Here is a 6,847-nt window from a genome sequence, read left to right as displayed (position 1 = left end):
GAATCCACTCATTTTGTGAGCTCATTTCCCTTATTTTACTTCTCAAACCCCTCTCTACCTTTTCAGTTATTCTAAATTACTACCTATGTGACCTAAGGCAAGTCACTGGATATAGTTTCTTATCTGTAAAACACACCTCTCCAACTGTGTTACAAACATACAAAATCAGAACATAAATTTCAGTGATTATAGGGAACTCCTGAGAGCAAACTATCTGTACCAAAGCAATCAACATATGCTCTGTAACAAAGCTCATAGTTACTGGGATGGTTTAACAAGGTGACACAGTCATTAAGTGTTTGGATCCAGGTCCTGCAGATTAATCTCATACTTCCTCTTTGAAGAAAATAATAAAACCTATTTTTTTAATAGTTTATATCCCCCCCATCTTTTATAATTAAGCAGATGGGAAGGAGTTATTAGCCTGTAACTGTTGTTCATCCAGTAGAGCTAGAAAAATAGATGTAAGCAGAAGAGACAATAAAGATAATCACTACATTTGTAGAGTGCTTTAGTGTTTTCAAAGTGCTTTCCCATCTATTAAATTTCATGAGATCCTGATAACAGCCTAATGAAGTAGGTAAGGGAGGTATTATTCTGATTTTATAAATGAGGGAACTAAGATCCAAAAGTCTGTCTAGTATATAGGGGTTGCAGGTTGGCAAAACTGGGACTCAAACCCGGATCTAACTCTGAGGTCACTGCTTTTTACATCACCTGAAAGGCATCTAGAAATTTATTCAGTCTGATCCCATACCCAAATCATAAATTCCTTATACAACATAAGCCTCCCCCACTAAAAAACTAGCAAGGCCCCAAAGAACAGTATCCACAAGCAAGCACATGGCATTTTCTTTCAGCCTCTAAGATGATCTTGAGGATTTTCTAAAATGGATGAGGAGTAATGACTAGATTTTTTTACTCAAAACATTAGATTGCTTTAAAGTTAAAAAATACTCAATTTCAGTTCTTAAAAGCAGTTTTACCATGACTACACAAATTAATTCTGTATCAGGTAAAACAAAAACAAGGCCATACTGCTAATGTTGTAGCTCCTTCTGGAGCGCATGTTGTGACATGAAATTTGCAATACTACCCCATTCAGGTGGAAGAAAAAATTAAGCAGAGCAAATCGCGGACAATTAATAAAGAAAAGACGCCAAGAAATGTGGTGGCTAGGCATTTATTTTGGCCTACAAGTAGTAAACAAAACAAGTTATTTAATTTAGGTTTGAAACAAATACAAATAAATAACACGTAGGAAACGCTATTCACGTTCACCTTATGACTGCACAGATTTTCTTTTCCATTTCACTTTTTTAAAGCAGACTCAAGGGCGACTTGAGGATGTGACTTGTCTTTTTTATTTTCCCGACACCTCCTGATTCCCCCTCCCAGAAAGGCATCCCCGGCAACAGGTTGTTTTGTGAAGGAGCCACGCCCAAGCCTTTGGGCCAGCAACATTTCGCAAGAGCAGCAGCGGCACGCGCGCTTGGGCACCGCTGTCCGGGGCCGGCCTCCGGGGGCCGGGGCTCCGGGGCCCGGGCCGGACTCGGCCCAGTGGAGCTCCGCGCCGCCGGGCCGCCGGGCCGGGCCGGGTCAGGCCTCGGCCCAGTGCGCCCCGTGCCGCTCGGCCACCAGCGCCAGCAGCTGGCCGTGGCCGCCATACAGGCGCAGCCCCCCGGCTCAGCTCCGCCCAGCCGGCCTCGGCCGCGTCGCCCCCCGGCCGCAGGGCCAGGCCGGCCGTGGCCTCGCCCGTCTCGTCGTGGTAGTGCAGCGCCTCCGTCTCCACCCAGGCGCAGTCCGTGTTGCGGGGGTCGTCCACGTAGCCCCTGTACAGCGGCCGCGGCCCCAGGCCCAGGAGGCGCCGCAGCTGCCCGCGCCCGCCCAGGGCCTCCTCGGCCAGCTCCCGCAGCAGGGCCGCGCCCGGCGCCTCGCCCGGCCCCACCATGCCGCCCGGCAGGGCCCACAGCCCGCAGTCCGCGCGCCGCACGGCCACGACCTGCAGAACGGGCCGCCCCGACGCGGGGTGGGCGACCTTGCGGCCCGCGCCGTCCCGCTTCCAGCGGGTGACGATGGGGTCCGCCGCGTGGTTGGGGCCCCAGCGCCCCAGCAGGCCCCGGCCCGCCAGCCCCGTGCGGCCCGCGGGGTTCCTGGGCCGCCCGGCCGCCAGCTCGTAGCGGCCGCCGTGGCTCCTGCGGTCCACGGGCCCGTCCCTCTGGTTGAACCTGGGCCAGAAGCCGTCCCGGCCCAGCGGGGGGTCCGCCCAGGGGGGCCCGGCCAGGACGGCGGCCGCCGTGTACTCCGCCGGTCGGTACTCGGGCCACTCGGCCCGCCAGGGGACCTTGTGGTCGGGGACGGGGCAGCGCTGCACGGCGGACAGCGGGTACGGGGACGCGCGGGCCTGGCGGTGCAGGGCGCGCGCGGCGCTCCGCATGGCGGCGGCCGGCTTCTCCGCTCACGCGGGGCGGGGCGGGGCGTGACCCGGAAGCGCCTGGGCCCCGCCCGCGGCGGCCCCGCCCCGCCCTCCCGGGTCTGCCCGGCAGCCACTCAGAGACCAGCCCGGCCGGCCCTCCGCCCCCGCCCCTCGGCCCCGGCCTTGCGGAAGCCCCGCCCCTCCGGCTGGGCTGACCCCGGCGGGCCCAGGCAAGGCCGCCCCGCTGGGCCGGGCCGCCGCCACTGCGGCCTTGCACTGCTTGCACGCGAAGCCCTCCACGAAGAACGAGGCGGGGTACAAAGATTCCTTCGTGCAGTCCTCCCGAGGCTGCAGGGCTTTAGGGTCACTTTAAGGTTGAAGGAGCATGACGGACGCAGGAGGGAGCGCAGACCCCCGGAGTCAGGACAACCTGCTGCAAGTTGGACCTCAGACGCTTAGTAATTAGCCGCATGTGTGATCTTGGGAAGGTCATTTAACCCCATTGCCTTAAAAAAGCAACAGAAAAAGAAACTTTGACAAATTTGCTCAGAGGCACACAACTAAGGACGAATTTGAACTCTGCTTTCCTCTGACTCTCGAACCTGGGTAAAAGAATATCCCGACTTGGAGTGCCAAGGCCCGACTTTGACTCCTATCTAAGACACATTATTTGTTTTTGGGGGGTTTTTTTTGTTTTTTTGTAAGGCTAAGTGGCTTGCCCAAGGCCACACAGCTAGGTAATTATGAAGTGTCTGAGGTCGGATTTGAACTCAGGTCCTGCTGACTCCAGAGCCGGTGCTTTATCCACGGCGCCACCTAGCCTCCCCCTGTAAGACACATTATTAACTGATTTTCTGAGAACATTGCATAGGACGGTGCCTGAGAGCTCTTCTAGCTTATGAATGCAGATTTTTAAAAGAAATGGCTCCTTGCCCTCTGCCATTCCCACTACTAGAAAAAAAAAATCCAGATAAAAGACAAAGAGCCCCAAATGTGATTGATGGAGAGCATCAGAAAGGAGGGACTGTAAAAAAAAGTACTGAATTCAGTCAGAGAATCTGCATTCAAATCCTGACTCTTGAGCTTATAAGGACTTAGAAGATCTTGGCAAACCATCTCTGGCCATCATTTCCCCATCTGCAAAATGAGACAAGGTGACCTTGAAAGGCCCCTTCTATCTCTTGAGAAGCGATCCTAAAACTACAAGGTTTCAGAAACACCATCTCTGTGAATAAATGAACAACTTTAGAATGTTGCCGGCACATGAAACCTCCAGGCTGAAGGTGTGATACCTCTGTACCAGGTAAATACTAGCCATTATTACTATCAACCTGGGACTAGTACCAAAGACACCAGGCCGCTTAGCCTCAGGAACTCATCTAGAATTCTCAGCTCAGACACCAGACTGATGTAGGAGTCAGGTGTACATTTTTTTCTATACAGGATACCTTCTAAGTGTACAGTATTTCCCATTATTTTGATCTGAGAGAAAGAAATCAACATTGAATATGAATTCAATCAGGATCCTGAGGACCTAAGAAGCTGAGATTTATAAAAGCAGAAACCAGAATCCATCCCTTTACTGGTTCAAACTCTACAATTTAAGGACATGTTCTTTCCTGGTATTTGAGAGAATAACAATCTGCAGCCCTTTCTTGTCAGGAATCTGGAAGACAGAAACCCCACTCCATGAGGACTTCAGTCAAGCTATGGCTAGAAAAATCCCACCTGCTTTCTCCCTGATTTCCTTGAATCTAAGTTACCATATTTAACTTCTCATATCATTCCTTCCCCTCAGCAGATACTACCCACTTTAGTCGTAGGCCTTTCCCTTTGAGCTTGGCATCAGAAATCCAGTTCTAATATTAACAAAAAATACTCCATTTTTAAAATTCTCCTTCCATCAAGTACTCATGGGATTCTCTGGAGACACTCCATTACATTATATGCCAACCTATCCAATACTGGGTGTTCCTTGTCTCATGTCCTGCTGATGCATAAGGTCACAAAAAGGAACAGACATACTCCTTCCTCCTCAAGGGCTTGTTTCATTACCAAGTTTATTTAATACGCTTCACACTTCTGAGATTCACTCCTTTCCCATCCAGTCCCGATTTGTGCCCTCCTCATTTAGAAACGTCCAGGTCAGACACTGTCAGTTTCTCAACTAATTCATTACCTAACTTCTCCTCATTCTATCACCTTCTAAACCTTCCTCATACTCAGGTTGATTAAACATGGATATCTTCAGCACCCTGGCCTCCCAATTCAGCAACTTCTTTTTTTTTCCCAAGACCTACATTTTCACTTCCTCTAAATCATGCATACAGATGGTCCTACCCTCCCACTCTCATAAATAATTCTTTTACCCCCATGAATTTGGGTGCCTCACAAATTCCTCTCTGTAATCATGACTACCTATCTTTTGATCTCTCCCTTTGTCTCAACCTGTTGGTAATCTGTGGTAACTCCATCCTCTCCTTATTCTCAGTCAGCCGATGCTCTGTTCTCAGTTTCCTCTCTTCACAGTTGTGATCCTGTGGCTGACTTCTTTGCTCCTTGTCCTATTACTAGTCATTCCTAAATCCTATGGATTTGGATGGCCTCGTTTTATTGGCTGCTTGTTACAGAAAGCTAATGTAGAAAGTCATATCTTCTTTGTGTACATTACAAATTTATCTTTGTTTTCTGTTTCCTTAATTGACTTTTTTTAAAGATTTTATTTGCTTTACAATTTTTTCCCCAATCTTACTTCCCTCCCCCACCCCCACCCCCCACAGAAAGCAATCTGTCAGTCTTTACTTTGTTTCCATGTTGTACATTGATCCAAATTGAGTGTGATGAGAGAGAAATCATAAGGAAGAAACCAAAAGTATAAGATAACATGATCAGACAATAAGATAAGGGTTTTTTTTTCTAAATTTAAGGGAATAGTCCTTGAACTTTGTTTAAAGTCCACGGTTCTTCATCTGGATACAGATGGTATTCTCCATTGCAGACAGTCCAAAATTGTCCCTGATTGATGAAATGAGTGAGTCTATCAAGGTAGAACATCACCCCCACATTGCTGTTAAGGTGTACAGTGTTTTTCTGGTTCTGCTCATCTCACTCAGCATCAGTTCATGCAAATCTTCTAGGCTTCCCTGAATTCCCAAATTGACTTTTTTTGAGAAAATACAATTCTTTTTTAAAATTATTTTTTAATTCATGAAGAAACAGAAGTATTTACATAGCATGTTATAATAAAAAAGATATGATTGTGCATGAAACTGAAATTCTTTTATGGAAAACTTGCTAGTCCTTTGAAATATATAATTAGATTATCATGTTACTTTTTTCTTTTCCTTTTTTTCTCTCTCTCCCCCCTCACCCTAGTAATGGCTACCTTTAGACACAAATACATTGTGTGTGTGTATGTTCTTTCTTTGAGTACAGGGAATATCTTCCTTCATGGTTCCTTTGTAGTTAATTTGCGCATTTGTAATAGTCAAAATGACTTAGCTCAGAGTTGCTCTTAAAACAATATTGCTCTATCTGTATAGAATGTTCTCTTGGTTCTGATGATTGATTTCTTCATTCTTTTGTGCAAGTTCATCCATGTTTTTCTAAATTCAACAAACTCAATAATCTTAAACTGTATTAAGTCAGTAATTATCAAAGCTAATTGATATTGGCTAAGAAATTGAAAGGTAATCAATGGAACAGACCAGACATACAGTTTAGAGCAGCCAAGTAAATATAACAAATATATGAAAATACTTAATTGATAAGAACTGTTAGGAAAACTGTAAAGCAGTCTGGCAGAAATTAGGTATAGACCAATTTCTTACATTATTTACCAAGATAAATAGGATCAAAATGAATACATGATAGATATAAAGAGAAATATTACAAGAGATTTTGAAGTGCGGAACATATTATTCAGACTTATGGATAGGCAAACAATACCAAATAAACAAGAGATAGAGAGCAGTATGAGGTGTAAAATGCATAATTTCAATTTCATTGAAAAGTTTTTGTACAAAAAATGTAACAAAGATCAGAAGAAAAACAAGAAATTGGGGGGAAATTTCTAGACAGCTCAGATAAAGGGCTCAAATCTTAAATATATAAATAACATAACTTCTATAAGAACATGGGTCATTTCCCAATTGATTATGTTTTAAATCATTACTGATTAGAAAAATGTTCATTGAAACCTTGAGATATTATTTTATTTTTATAAGATTGACCATACCCTTCCTCTCTCTCTTTACCCTTTCACATTCAAGCTCCTATCCTTTTATTTACCTTCCAATTTACTAATTTATAGTATTTACCTCAGAGGATTATTATGAGATTAAATGAGACAATAAATGTAAAGAATTTTACAAATTTTAAAGTGCTATGTAAATGCTTCTTATTATTTTAGAATCTGTTTTCTGGAGTTAT

The 6,847-nt window shown here is 45.5% G+C and overlaps 1 pseudogene; it reads right to left on the bottom strand.

Moving 5' to 3' along the window:
- Positions 1-1,531: 1,531 nt before the first annotated feature.
- Positions 1,532-2,440, bottom strand: LOC141522121 (ADP-ribose pyrophosphatase, mitochondrial pseudogene; annotated as a pseudogene).
- Positions 2,441-6,847: the final 4,407 nt, after the last annotated feature.

This window comes from Macrotis lagotis, chromosome 1 (assembly GCF_037893015.1).
Source record: "Macrotis lagotis isolate mMagLag1 chromosome 1, bilby.v1.9.chrom.fasta, whole genome shotgun sequence".
In the NCBI taxonomy this organism is placed as follows: domain Eukaryota; kingdom Metazoa; phylum Chordata; class Mammalia; order Peramelemorphia; family Peramelidae; genus Macrotis; species Macrotis lagotis.
Note: the sequence above shows the minus strand (reverse complement) of the source record. Positions and strands in the feature narration are given on the sequence as shown.